The following is a 15,850-nucleotide window of genomic DNA, read 5'->3' as shown; positions in this document are numbered from 1 at the left end:
GTTAACTTCAACGCTTAATATCTGTAACAGAAATAATTTGTGTTCCAAAATATTCTCTGTTGTAATCAAAACCACAAACTTGAAAACAATATATTAAATTTTATTATTTATTAATTGGATTAAAGTTGAGATCTAACATTTCCTTAAAATAAACGTGATAACTGTATACACGGCTGCGTCGAATATGTCCGAATTGCTACAAATTATAAAAAACATAATTAATACTTATTTGATATATATATCAATTGAAATTAAAACAATTACCTCGTGATTTAAATAGCTAAATCTATCCTTAATATTGTGCTTCCTTTCCGCTGTATACGCATTTTTCAACGTAAAAGTTACTATATCGTGCAACAAATTTTCGGATACTGCATTTAGATATGAAAAATTGACAAGGATCATTCTATTGTGATCTTTTAGATTTTTATCCCAAAACATTTTTTGGATGAATTTGGGCCATGTTTTTGCATCGCCAACAACATCCTGAACCAGTAGCCACGGAAGACTATATAATTGCTCTACTGTGAATATGGCATTATAAATATTTTGGAATTGCACAGAACAATATATAATATGTCATTGAGGTTGAGCGCTCAAGTACATCACGTGACCACGGGACATGCGCGCATGTGGTCGCGGAGCATGTCCGTAGTCGCTACATCTACATCGCGTCGGTATGACAGCTCTCATAACCTGATAGTCGTCAATTTTAACAGTTAATATCTCGTTTCGCGGAGCAGAGCGGGGCTTTTTTCTGCCAGATTCGTTCGTTTTGTGCAAAAACGCGTCGATTAAGCCTAAATTCAGCGAAATCGGTGAGGAGGAAGCTCTCCTTCAGATTTACCAAAAGAACTAATAAAAAGTGTACAAAACAAAGCTATAGAAGAATTTCTTGCACCTACTAAATCCTCAGATTATTTGCTATGAAAATTGACTAGAAAAATCATCAAAAGACCTCAAGAAGCAATTCCATCTTCCACCTATACAAAAAAAAACGGTAATTGGGCAAGAACTAATATGGAAAAGTTATTTGCTGAACATTTTAAAAAGGTTTCCGAACCAACTTTATAAAACTCTCCAACAGCAAAAGAAAAAGTTAGAGATCTTGAAATATCTTGAGATGCCACTCCAAGTAGAAGCGCCCATTAGAAGAATAAAAATAAACGAAGTACAAAATATAATACTTAATGAGTTAAAACCAAACAAAGCACCGGGTTATGATTTAATAACCGGCAAATTATTAAAAGAGCTGCCTCTAAAAGCAATCAGACTCATAACTATTATATACAATGCCATTTTGAGACTGGGACATTTCTCAGTTCAATGAAAACTGGCACAAATAATTTTAATTCCAAAGCCAGGAAAGAACCCCGTAGAGATTACATCGTATAAGCCTATAAGTTTGCTGCCTGTTTTATCAAAATTTCTAGAAAAACTTATTTACAAAAAAATCAAAACAATCGTAGAGTCCCAAAAAATCATCCCAGATCATCAATTTGAATTCTGGGAGCAACATGGAACAATAGAGCAAATACACCGAATTGCAAGGAAAATCAGAAAAACCTTAGAAGACAAATCGTATTGTGCTGCAATGTTCTTGAATATAGCTCAAGTATTTGATAAGGTTTGGCATCTGGGACTTTTATATAAAATTAAAAAATGACTTTCTCCTAACTTCTACCAACTTCTAAAATCATATCTGTCGGAAAGACAGTTCACCATAAAATACTAAAAGGAACTCTCGGACTTGCAGCTTATAAACGCGGGTGTCCCACAAGGCAGCATCTTTGGTCCCCTGTTGTATCTTCTTTTTACAGCAGATTTTCCAACAACTCACAACTACAGGAATGTACGCTGACGATACAACTGTCCTTGCCTCTCACAAAGATCCAAAAGTAGCATCAAGAAATCTACAAGAATCTATTGACAGAATAGTAGAATGGTTCAAAATCTGGCGTATTAAACTTAATGAACTAAAATCAGTTCAAGTCACTTTTACTCTAAACAAAGAAACATGCCCACCAGTTAAAATAAATAAAAAGGAAATACCACAAGCTCTTTCGGCAAAATACTTAAGAATTCACTTGGATCGCAGATCGACCTGGAAAACGCACATATGGAATAAAAGAAAACTGAACTGGCTGTTTGCTCGAGACTCCAAACTTTCGCTCTACAACAAAACTTTACTATACAAAGCTATTCTGAAGCCAATTTGGAAATATGGTATCCAATTATGTGGATCAGCTTCAAACTCAAATATCAAAATTCTGGGAAGGTTTCAATCTAAATTACTAAAAACACTAGTGAATGCCCCCTGATTTGTCACAACTGAAATTATTCGTTGGGATTTAAATATCGAAACTGTAAAGGAGGTAATAACAAGATACGCCACAGAGTATGTCGACCAACTGGACTCTCATCCAAATCAGCTAGCAAATAGGCTTTTGAACAAAAAACTGGACAAAAAAAACTGAGGAAGTATAAACCATTGGACTCAATTAACAGATCCAACACTAGTTAATATTTCTTTCAAACCCAGTAGATAAAAGACGCAATTGTTAATATTGTTGCATCCGCGCTGAGCTCGAGCGAGACGCCCGGTATAAGAGAGAGTCGCGAAGCGTCCTTAGTAACGAGCCGGATTGATCAAACAACAACCGTCAGATTTGTTCTCGACAATATTAAGGATACATTCCTCTGGGAATGTATCTGCACGTTTATTTTTTTCTTTAAAACAATTTACTTAATGTCTCCAAAGATTGTAAATTTACTAGGAGTAAAAAAATATGACAAAAGAAAATTTAGAAAGGGAAACCGTCAGACTCAGATTATGCAAAAATCTGCAGATTCTGTTCGCTGCCTTTTCGAGCTTAATTAAAGCATCTTCTATCCTAGAAGCTGAAATAAAGATGGCAATATCATCCGCAAACTGCACAATCTGACAGTCCGTGCTTAAGTTTTTTAAGAGGTCGGCAATATAAATACTAAACAATGTCGGGCTTAAAATCGACCCCTGAAGAACACCTTGTACGTATAGAACGTACCTATACATTTTCCGTTGTGAACCATCTTATGTCTGCGAAAGTGTGTAAGATTATACACAAATTTACAACTTTTAGTGGAAGACCCATTTTTTTGAGTTTATGTACGAGGCGGTTTGGAAGAACATTGTCAAATGCATTAGACAAGTCTAAAAACAAACATGCAGTGGCATATGACCAAAGATATAACTAGTATAGGTAATTATTTACAAACACCCCACTCGCCAATGACCTTGACATATATATGTTGTAAAGGTCACGACCCTGAGTCACTTTGACCTTGAAAAAAATGGCGGTCACGATCCGTTCAAAAGTTACGAAGCATTAAAGTTTTTGCTTTGTAAAAATTATTCAACAATAGTACACGCACGCGCGCACACACACACACACACACACACACACACACACACCGAAGGGGCGGCGGGGGTGTCTTCAGCGTGGACTTTTCACGCGTGAAAAGTCGTAAACCCATGTGGCACCTCGTTTCTCGTGAAAAGTATATGCGTGGAGGCAGTAAGTTCCGCCATACATGCGTGGGCTTTCTTGTTGTGCTCTGCTGCACATGATGGTGTGGGGTGGCCCTCGCTTTGCGTGAAAAGTCCACACCACTATGTGCAGCAGAGCACAACAAGAAAGCCCAGGCACGTACTTTGAAGATACACTATGTGTCTAGTTTAACGATAGTGGGGCCTTCCACAGAGGAACTATCCAAAAATATAAGCTATTATCTGCTTTAAACCTTTAATTGAATAATTGCAATGTATATTGTATTATTAAAGCAAAAAGATTTCAATATATTTACGATTCACTGCTTTAAATAACTTTTCTTTGCTCATACATGTACTATTTCCACATATATTAGTCGTTTATACCTTTCAATACTCAAAATAACTGCTATATTTTTCAAACTTTAATAACTTTTTAATAAAAAACGACCGCCGACTAAAACCTTCTGAAGATCACTCAGAAGGGTGACCTTGACAACATATGTCAAGGTCAAGGTCATTGGCGAGTGAGGTGTTTTTGTAAATATTTACCCTAGTATGAACTTCAGTAGTGAGTATAGACAGATTGTCCTGACAAGATTTAAACTTACAAAAACCAAATTGGGTGTTGGGCAGTTTGTGATGTTTTTCAACCCACTAATTGAGGCATAATTAAATGAGCTTTTCGAGTAGCTTTAACGCACAAGATGTTAGAGTTATATGTAATCAACATAAATTAAAAGTTTCTTTTTTTTAGTTATGTACATTGGCGCGATATGGCGATATGGCATTCAATTCACTCTAGTGACCTTCTAGTTTTGGCAGCACTGTTCTTTCAAATTTCCTTTCTTTAATTCTAATAACGTATGCCATAGCTTTTGCTTCCTTTCTCGCGACTTATGTACTAAGGTCCGAATAAAGAGTTGTTTCACAAGTATTTCACCCTTGTTCGTTCTTTATCAAGAGACACGGTAGTGTCAAGTATATGCGGAGCGAGACCGACCGTGACTCTTTTACGCGACGCGACAGGTTGCTACAGTACTCGAGATGTTGAGATCTCGATAACGAGTGAACGGATCAAGTTCTAAGTAGGCTTGATCGATAGCTTAGGGTCAAATTAGGGGGGGGGTTCTCTTATAATATTCCGCTACGTGCCCTACGAGCGGAGATATTGCGACGCAAAGTCAAAATGCGAAAATTTTATATTAAGATACTTCTCCTAACGCCGACGTCTTATATGACATATATATAATCAGAAATGTCACTTTCACTTTTTCGACACTGGCGGCTGGCGGCGTTAGTATCGCAGTGCAGTGCAGTGCAGTGTAGTGCAGACAGTGCGTTTGGATCAGCGCGCTGTCACAGACAGTCAGTTAACCTAACCTAACACGGTAGTGTCTCGCCGGTCTTGCGTCAAGTACGCGCGGAGCGATACCGACCGTGATGACTCTTTACGCGACGCAACGATTACTATTTTTTCTGATTCAAGGTAATTGTTTTATTTATTTACATGTAATTATCCTATTATTATACGACGCGAAGCGAGACCGCACCGTGACTCTTTTAACGCAACTAATTGTAAGTGCATGTGACAGGAATTATAGTAGTTTACGTTTACGTGAGTATTACTTCTGTAATAACTTAGACGAACGATATCATTGTAGTTACTATAAAATCTCCCGTTTATGCGGAGGAATTATCGTATCGTTCGTAAGTTACTACAGAATTAAGTAACGCTCGTGTAAACGTAGTATAGGTTAGATTACCGGTTTCTTATTTTACATAAAACGCGAGATTCACTTATGTATGCAATTTAACGCCTATTGAGTTAATATGAAATAATTTTCCTAAATGTAAAAATAACACGATGTTATATATGCAGTTTGGCGTGAATATATATATCGCGACAATAGTCGAGATGATCGAAGAAGTTGTGTATAATGTCCCGATTCAATGGCCCCTGTCCCTGGTTGAGAGTGTTAATAATGACATTAATATCTCTCACACTGTCAAACCAAATTGGCTCTTCGTTCAGCTTCCGATTCATTCATCATTTCTCCTTTTGCAAAATTTGGAAAACAGCATGATGTATTGGTTGGTATAACAATGAATTGCTGCCAGTTCCAGATGTATTGAACAGTAAGTGATATAATCTTAACACGTTGAATAAAATGAAATCAGGATATTCTGATTATACAATACATTTTTACTTTGTAGAGGATGATTACGTGGCTGTATATTGGAGCGACAAATAGATTAGAAGATGCATTGAACGTCCATCGGGAGAGAGAAGCGTAGTTCGATTACTCGATCACGGTGGTTACTGGCAGTTTAGTAATTCGTAATGTAGGCTATTTATATATAATTATTTGAGCCTACCCTTCCAAGCCATCGAAATCTTTTTCGCAAATATTCAGCCAAAGAACGGTAACTATATATTGACGTTATAGGTACTATTATTCCAGATTATACATCTCTACTCAAAATTATTTATCTTTGGATATGTAATTATACTTTGATGTTACTCCTTTGCAGGTAAATGGTCGACAGAAGCTTACAATGTGGTACAAAATTGTTCCTCAAAAGGAGTTGCTGCTCAAGCTCAGATTGAAGGTCGCATTCAAACTAATATTTATGCAAATATTTATTTTATGATACAAAATTATAGGGTAAGTAGTTATTATTATCCAATCTTCACAAATCTTTTTGCAGAAGCGCAAATTAATTGAAATTAATTGAAATTTTTTTAAGCTAATTTCTCTTACTGAAGAACTGGTAATGAACGGACATGCTGAACAAGTAGCATGGGACCAGATGAAGCTAGAAACACTTGAATCCATCTGTACATAAGAGTTGTCAAGAAACTCTACAATTTTCACGCATAATCCACGATTCTTAGTCAGTATGGATTAGAGTTTAATACAATCGCTATTGATGATCCCCTTTAATCGCGTCAAAATTGATTATTTCACTTTTTGACTTTGTTTTTTACTCATGTTGTAAAATTGTTTTCCGATTGTGAAGAATATTTATATTTAGAAAAAAAAAAATTTATAAAAATTGCTACATTGATCATAGAGTAGGGAAAACAATAACTTAACATTTTACAAAGTAGTATCACATTTAAACTAGAACATTTGTATCGAATAACTCAGACGAATTAGGAAATTTGTTTTTACGTGACTAATATCTATTTCTGATTGGGGACGATTTGAGAATACATTGAAATAATTTAATTTCTTTTCACATTTAAATTTAGGTCACCGTAGATTAAACTTGTTACTTTAGAAGTTATTGTTATATGGTGCATTTTATTTAACATCTCGTGTTATCTTTACAAATTATTTAAAGGTTGCTAATTCATTTAAAGATTCGTCTTTTGAACATTTTTTTCAGTAACTTGTATTCCGCACTTCACTGTCGTGGCATAAGATTATTTTATGTTTCAAAAGATGGAGACTAAGCTTTCGAATTAATCCAGATGTACTCATAAATACTGTATATATTTGATTAATAAGTAATTTATTTGAGATTATTTATTTATTATTGAAAAAATTAATAATTATTTTTCACTAATTATTAATTTTCAAATAAATAGTTATTTATTTGTTATAAACTATCTATTAGTTATTTTAATAATAAAAAATTTATTTTTACTAATTATTACCAGTTTACAAAAAAAATTAATTTATATTTACCTAAATACTAACTTTCACAAACTAGATATTTTTCTCTGAAGAATTACCAATTCTTTAAGTAATCTATACTTCTCACAAAAATTAAAGGAATACTAAATTTATCTTTAAAAATAGGCAAAATTCAAGCAACTGTAACTTTGTTAAAAATGAACAAAATTTAAATTTAAAAAAAGGATTTTAAAGCTTGAAATTTCTACTTTCAAAAAGTTACTATTATTTTTTAGTTTCTGTGAGTTTGGTAAGTTTTATATATAAAATACTACGAGCTGGACAAAATAGAAAATTTTTCTTTCACTTTGTGGGCCTGTCATGTTCACAAAAAAAATCCGCGAAAATTTTCAACTTTTTAACGTGAAAACTAAAAGTTTTTCTTGCAAAATTTTTTTTTATAAATGTTTCTACAATTTTTTGTTACTAATTTATCACGGATTGAACGAGAAATAAGCTTTTTAACTTTGATTGCTCATAACTCCCTTAGAAATCATCGTATTGCAATTCAAAAAACAGATTCTTAAAGCTAAAACTTTGCTTTATTAAACGGTATAATTGCCAAATTTTTTTAAATAACGTAGATGTGATACAAATTGGTGAAAATAATGTAAAAATTAGCGATTTTTATCTTTTTCATTTTGACCCAGAGAACAATTGTACAGAACAACAACGCTGCACGTAGAAACATTTTTAAAAGAAGATTTTGGAAGGAAAACTTCAAGCTTTCACATTAGGAAGTTGAAAATTTTTGCAGATTTTTTTTGCACGTAACAGACCTACAAAGTGAGAGAAAAATTCTATTTTGTCCAGCTCGTAGTTTTCTATATGCAAAAGTTACTAAACTTACAGAAACTAAAAAATAATAGTAACCTTTCGAAAGTAGAGATTTTAAGCTTGAAATTTAAATTTTATTTATTTTTAACAAAGTTACAGCTGCTTGAATTTTGCCTATTTTTAAAGATAAATTTGGTGTTCCTTCAATTTTTGTGAGAAATGTATAATTTACTTTTACTTAAATATTATTAATTTTTATGTATTTGTTGTTATTGCTAATTTTGTGAATAATTAAAAAATAAAAAATAATGTTTTGCAAATCCTTGCTTAACACTACAAAATAGGTGATATCAGTACAAAATTACTTTTTTCAAAAAAAGTACAAAAAAGTGCCAAGTACACGCAATGTATTTTGTAAATTCAAAAATCTAACTTAAGTGGTAGCTTTATATCTTTTTCACAAAATTATATTATCTAACTTAACTCATGTGACATGTATTTCAAAAAAAAAAAAATGTAAAATCTTTAAGATCTTTATTTTCTTCTTCACAATAGTTATTTGTGTAACAAGTGCAGGAAGTTGAGAATTGGACACGAGTGCGGAGTAGACGCACGCGCCGAAGGCGAGTGCAATCACCCTATTTTATTACACACCCTATTTTATATTACAAAGTGCATGGAAAGTGGCCTATTGCGCGCGCGTCATCTGTGCGACGGATGGGTGATTCCGCACGCGCGAGAGATTCCTCACTCGAGGCCGTGCAGGAATGAGATTTTCCCGCACGCAGTTTTTTTACAAGAAAAATTTATTTATTTTGTTTTAATTAAATATTTTTATTTTGTACTGTTACTTCTTTAATTCTTTGTAATTAAAATGAATCTTTGTAATATTAAAAATTTGTTAAAAAGAATTAAGAAGCTATTACCACTTGGGTTAAAATAGGAAGACCTTTGAATAGGAATACGAAGACACCACTTAGGTTTTATTTCTTTAAAGTAATTGCATAACAATTATTTTTCAAAGCAATATACATATTCTCTTTACAATTGGCGCAATTTAATTTAAAGATTTTACATCTTTTTTGAAATACATGTCATTTGAGTTAAGTTAGGTAATATAATTTTGTGAAGAAGAAAATAAAGATCTTAAAAATTTCACATCTTTTTTTTGAAATACATGTTACTTGAGTTAAGTTAGGTAATATAATTTTGTGAAAAAGATATAAAGCTACCACTTAGGTTAGATTTTTGAATTTACAAAATACATTGCGTGTATTCAGTATACGCTGTAATAATCGGTAGGACTAACAAAGACATGAGAGATATATATGGGTCCATATTTTCCTGGAGTACTTTTAGGTATCACAAAAATTAGAGAATTATGTTAGTCTTTAGGAAATAGACCATTTGTAAAAATGTCATTAAGTATAGATAGGAGCAAAGAGCGATATTCCGATGAGAGACCAGCTAAGATTCGATAATCTGGTCCAAATCTGGGGAGGACCGCTTTTTTGCAACATGTATGACATGATCGAATTCACGTTCGTTAAATGGTTGGTCAAATATTTCGTATAAATTATTCTCGGAAAATACTTCCGACTCAAAATTTACTGGGTGCAAACAGTAGGAGGACACAGAGCATTAATCTCGTTGACCAATGCTTCGTCAATCATATAGTTGGACGATAGAGATGAATGAAATAGATTCAAGTGGCGGTTCTTGAATCTTTTAACCATGTTCCACAAATAAGTAATGGAGGTGCGAGGAGTAAGTGATTCGCAATAGCTGGACCAGCCCTTCCTTTTGAGCTCCTTCAAAATTCTTTTGGCAAACGCCTCAAATCTCTTTAATTCCAAGTAGTTCTGGAAAAAGGGGTTACAGCGATAATTATCCAAGGCCTTTTTCCTGTCTGAAATTTCTTTAGCACATTGCTTTTCCCACTATGGAGTAGGAGGGGGATTATATTTTGGTTCTCTTTTTTTAGTAGGACTCCTGCTGGGGATAAAGCTGTAGATAAATTCTTTTTTACAAATAAGATAAATTTTTCATATTTCTGCACAGCATCAAGAATCTGGTCACAAACAATCGATTTAAGCTGAGGAAAGATACTGGACAAGAACTTTTTCCAAACCATTCCCGCAAAATTTAATTTGTGATTGAAAAACTGTTATTGAAATGGCTTTGACTGTAGAATTCACTGTGATAATAGCTGGGATGTGATTGCTATTGAAATTGTCCTCAGAAAGTCTTCATAAACAGAGTGGGAAAAGATTGGACGTAACGTCAAGTCGATAACAGATTTATTTTAATTGGGACGCGAAATAAAAGTGGGCCATCCGTCATTTAACGGGACTAAAAATTTTTTACGGGTGATTTCAAGAAGTGCCTTTCCCATCACCATCCAAAATTTCCAAACCCCAGGCCCTATAATAAACGTTGAAATCCCTAATAAGAATAATACCGCTACATTGTTTCTATTCACAAAAATTCAAGAGGTTACATGCGAGCAAAATTTAACTCATTGTCAGTCTTAAAATAGCCAGGAATGTAAAAGAAAGATATCAATTATTAGATATTGATTAATTATCCGATTTCTGATCAGGAGGAGACAGTTCCTAGGCCGCGGATTGCAGGAGCATAGAATTACATTCAGAAATAAGACCTTCCTTCTTCTTTAGGATACAAAAAAGTGGTGAGAAACTTGCAGTGGGTTCTAGCACTTGGATATAAATAGCGAAAATCATTGTACAGAGAGTTATTTTCCTGTGCTCATAAGTTAATCTGCCGATAGTTTTTACAGCTAATTACGATCAAAGTTTTGACTTATACATATAGTCGACACTCCTTATTCGCGGGGGTTACGTTCCCGACAACTGCCGCGAATACGGAATCCGCGAATATGGAGTAGTTAAATGTGTGGTAGTACATGAGATACGTTCCAAGAAAAATTAAATTAAACAAAAAATCTAAGAGACAAGATTATTTTTTTTATTTAAAATAATAATATGCAATGTATGTAATGAATTTATGTATTGAATATAATTTTAATAAATTTTAGTTGTGAATTAGCTTGAAAAATGTAGTTATCTTGGTCTGCTTGGTTGCAGTTTTTTAAATTGATTCGTGTAATCATCCATTGCCTCCTCTATTTTCCTTTTAAAAATAAGACTTTTTTCCATAGACGGATCGTTGCCTATAAAGAATTCACAAAGATCGTGAGAAAGCTTGATTCCTACAGCCGGTGTTTTTATATCAAACTCTGGTTTCTCTGAACTTAACGTCGATGCATCTTCATCAACCTCCATCAACTGAATTTTCTCTGTCAAAATTTCTTCTAATTCAGCTTCTGTAAGATCTTCATATGACTGTAATAATTCTTCAATGTCATTAATTTCCAATTCTTTGAAACCTTCCTTTCCAATGCTGTTGGCAATTTCTGTAATGTCTTGCATGGTCTGTGTAGTATCAATCGAAAGATGTTCATGCCCCGACTCCAAGCTGGCCACAGTTTCTTCCAGCACGAATTTAAAGTTTTCAATGCGTCCAATGATTCCTTGATGAAAACTATGCAATGACTAATGTCAAATAATGTAGATGTAGAATACAAATTTACTCACTCAATGCAACCAAGAAGCTAAAGTACGAGAAAATAGAGAAAAATAAATTGTGCGTCAATGTACAAAATAAAAGCTTAACGTTACAATAAATAACTGAATCCGAAAGACGTCATCAAAGATTAAATAAGGTTAAAAAAAAGACAGAAAAATAAATAATATGTGCTAAGTTAATAAAAAACATAAATAAAGTAAATTAATTGTTTACAAATAAATTGTTTAAAGTAGACATAGGCATGATGTGGAAACTCTTCGTATAGGACTTTAAATTAAAATTGTTTTTCTAAAGTTTATTGTAAAGTATGATAAATCTTCTTCGATGATTATTTACATCCGCAAATATTGAAATATCTATCCGCGGATAAAGAAATGTGGTCACAAATATGCTGACTGCGAATAGCAAATCCGCGAATAAGGAGTGTCGACTGTACTCTTTAATTTTAACAAAATTCCTCTTGAATCAGGAATTAATACTTTCTTTAAATCAGGATTTTAACTACAATTGTAAATAAAGAATTAAATCATATTAAACCAGATTTTAAACAACAGTTGTAAACGTGTTCTCCCTGAATAAAGGTAATTTTAATTTCAATTCTCAAAACTAATTTAACCGTAATAATATCTTTATATTTCTCAACTTTTATCCTTAACTGTCGCTGCCAAAAAGCGTGGCAACAGTAATTTCCAGATATTCTTGTCGCTGCCAAAGAGTGTGGCAACAAGATTTCTCTTTATCCTCATCCATGCCCAGAAAAGGGGGAAAACATTTCAACTAAAAAAAAATTAAATGTCAGAGTAAACAACCTATACAATCAAACTGAGATCCTTTTCCATTCCTATTCAAATTAAAGAAATTAGAAACCGAAATTCAAAACAATAAAACTCAAACTTTAATTCCATATAAACTAATTCCTTTGAATTTAATAGTTGATTTTTCAAATTTTAATTTAATAAACAAATCAAATCCTCGGTTTAAAACATATAAAATTTGATATCTTTTCGGACTGGATTAATCACGCAATCTGGTCCAAATTCCGGGTAAATAACTTAAATGTTTTGACCCAAAAATGGACAGATAAACTTAACTTTGACAAAATGTGACAAAGTAAAACTACAAATAATGAGGAGACTGTTCCGGATGTCGATATATTGAAACAATCAGGATTTCGCCCACCGTAGTAGAAATCCTAACGGCAAGCGTTTTTAAAGAGAGCTGCAAGAAGAAGATATCCCTTTCAACTACATAGCAAATGTAGCAAGTGTTTTTTAATTGCAATGAGCAAGCCCCCTGATTTAGAAGAGGGACTATCGAACTTTAAAATATTACAATTCTTAAACAAAATAGAGCGATTCAAAGTCAACCAAGTCTCAGAAAAGAGCAGAATGTCAAAGTCCTCTATAACCCCAAGTAAAGAATCATTTTTGCTTAGCAGGCCATGTGCAAGTTCTATTGAAATATTTTTGGTTCACGGTGAATCATCTAGCAAGTTTGGCAGTTGAGGAGTAGAGGAGTTCGTTTCTTTATTGAAAGAGATTCTTTTAAGCGAATCAGAGAGAAGAGAAGCCTTATGGGCAACACCTAATGAGCTAAATATCGGAAAATCCCGCTCTGTAAAAGTAATCAAGAAGCTTAAAAATTCGTGAGAGAAGTCATTTATGTTCAGGGGATTAACTCCTAATTGAGTACTGTCAGCTAAGGGAGAATTAACAAGTATAGGTCGAGAAGAGGTATTGAAAGCTTTTTTCCTATCTTTGTCTATATCCATAGCCATCCTCGACAAGTCCTTTTGAGAAGCAGAGTCGAAGAAGACGCCCTAACTATCTTCCTAGCTTTTTTAATTGAAGGCACCCGTTTCGGTATGCCAAATGCCTCTAGATGACGTCAAGGAAGATGAAGATGAAGGGACATATAGCATATTAGCTGGAGAAAGGAGGGTGTGAAAGTTTCACAGTGAAACCCGCCGAAGCTTGGGCAAAGGAGCGTTGTTTATGTATAGACAAATTTAGGTTAACATTCTTTAGAAAAGGAAAATCTTCAACCGAAAAAGAGTTTGGAGGCAAGACATTAATAATGCCCCTGACAATATCACATGCATCCGCAAGAGTGATGTTACGGAATACATCTATCATTCTGATTTCCTTTTGAGTTTTGAGTTCCGGGCAATCAACATGGTCAGCCGAGTGAGAACCCTTACAATTAATACACAAGGGTTCTAGTGCAAGACATTGTACTTTATCCCTATGCGATTTATCCCCACATCTAACACATCTCAAAGCTCCCTTACCCTGGCTTTGACGTGACCAAATCTAAAGCAAGCTCGACATTGCGATACGCGCGTGACGTAAGGGAAAATTTCACGATAGACACGATAAATCGTTACCTTCTTCGGAAGGCGCTAACCAGCAAATGTTATTGCTACTGTTTTCGAGAGAACAAACTTAAAGCTCGGGTTCGAGTTTGAGTCGCTCCTATCAGTTGCAAAATCCTGCACCGTTTCACGAATCCTACGATTCAATCTCCGAACTTGAAGAACCTTGAAAGGGCTCTGGATATTTTCTAATATTTTATAGTCTTCTTTAGGACGTAACGCAGTCCCGCTTAATGAATCGCTAAGATATATTTCAATTAGTTTGCTCTTTTTAAATCATTTTATTTTCATAAATTCGAACATTTATTTTTAATTAGGAACATTTTTGAAATTGTTTTTTGTCTTACAATCTTCTTCTCCAACCTCGGCCTCTTCGTTGCTTCGTCTGCGTCGCTACAGATTTCTTGTTTACTTGTCCGAATCCTGACGCCTCCCTAAACTCCACCTGACTTGTTTGCGTCCCCTCGGTGGCTCTCCTGATTGATGATAGTGGAAGCGGAGATATGAGGGAAGGAAGGACCCACAGGTTCGGTAGCGTTGATCTTCCGGAGCTGGGAGTAGAGATCCCATTTTCGAAGGGACGTTTTCTCTTTGGTGGAGTTGATACCCCAGGTGCTGGGCGACTCGCGCCGAGGATTGGTGAAGATCTACGAGGGCGACCGGCGCCGAGAGTAGGCGTCTACACACCAGAAGCAGAGCGGCTGGCGCTAGGAGTTGGCGAAGAGTCGGAAGCTGAGTGTCTAGCGCCTGGAGACGGCGTCTGAGCGCTTTCCTCAAGGCGGCTAGCGCCTGGAGTTGCGACTGACGCAACCTTTTTCCGCTTAACTGCAAATATTTGGTCAAGCGGAAAAGGGTGAGTCGCGCTTCTTTACAGTTCTAGGAATCTTTGTCTAAAAAATGCGCGGCGTGATTGAACCTTTAGGTTTATCAGAAGGTCAATTTGCCAGATTGCCTTCGAACTCGGTTCCCTTTATATCCACATCGTGGTTGAATTTCAAATATAGGTTCTTCATCCATCTATTGGAGACTTTTTCAAAAACCCGGTTGCTAAGGATCGTGAATCCTGTCAAACAAACCGAAGTAACCTGTGGTCAAAATGTATCAACGCGTATTGTGTATTGTATTCCTCGTGACTTCCACGAGTACCTGGTAGCTGACGACGGCACATCCTCCAAGTCTAACGGAATATTCCTCATAATAGCAAGGTGCAAAAAAGGAGAAAAAATGCAATCAAATTTTTTTACTTTAACTGAGAGTGGGCAACAAGATTATTCGCAGTATATCTATCTTAGGAATACAGAAACTTTGGCAAAGACCACAGTCTCAATTTCTAAGATATCACTCCTCATTAATTTGGAAATCGCTTTTCCCACTATGGTCGGATCCAGGAAGCTTCTAACATCAGAGATCCTCTGTACGTGAACACAGAAAAAATCCTGATCATTTTCCGAATATCTGTTATTTAATATTTCATCCGATATCAAAATCGAAGAGGAAAAAGATACCGGGGGACAGGAGGAAGAATTATTATCCTTCAGGAAAGCATTAATAACCTTACTAGTCGAGGGTGAGAATGAGGAAAAAACATCCCTATTGTCTATCACCCTTTTAAGGTTCTTATCTTTTTTACGCGTAGCCATAGAAAGGTTATTATACATAGATTTGGCGTGCTCTTTAGAACGTACTTCATCATCCTCTTTTACCTGAACCATAGCAAAGGACAAGGGATGCGTACCACGTAACTTGTTCATAAGGGAGACCAGAGCCGCTCCACTTCCGCTGGCTCACCGAGTCATGCACTGCAGCGGGGGTCTTTCTCCTCGGCGAAATCTATGATCTAAGGACTGAATAGAGAACAAAGAGGAAGAGAGGGGA

At 35.0% G+C, this 15,850-nt stretch overlaps 1 protein-coding gene across 1 annotated transcript in view; it reads right to left on the bottom strand.

Moving 5' to 3' along the window:
* The window catches only part of LOC112467374 (opsin, ultraviolet-sensitive-like), a 65,217-nt gene that overhangs the window by 18,334 nt on the left and 31,033 nt on the right, over positions 1–15,850 (bottom strand). The gene's annotated exons all lie outside the window — the stretch shown is intronic.

The sequence above is a fragment of the Temnothorax curvispinosus genome, unplaced genomic scaffold, assembly GCF_003070985.1.
Source record: "Temnothorax curvispinosus isolate PA1 unplaced genomic scaffold, ASM307098v1 QBEX01017208.1, whole genome shotgun sequence".
NCBI classification, from domain to species: Eukaryota; Metazoa; Arthropoda; class Insecta; order Hymenoptera; family Formicidae; genus Temnothorax; species Temnothorax curvispinosus.
The sequence above is the reverse complement of the archived record's forward strand: the minus strand, read 5'-3'. Positions and strand labels throughout refer to the sequence as shown.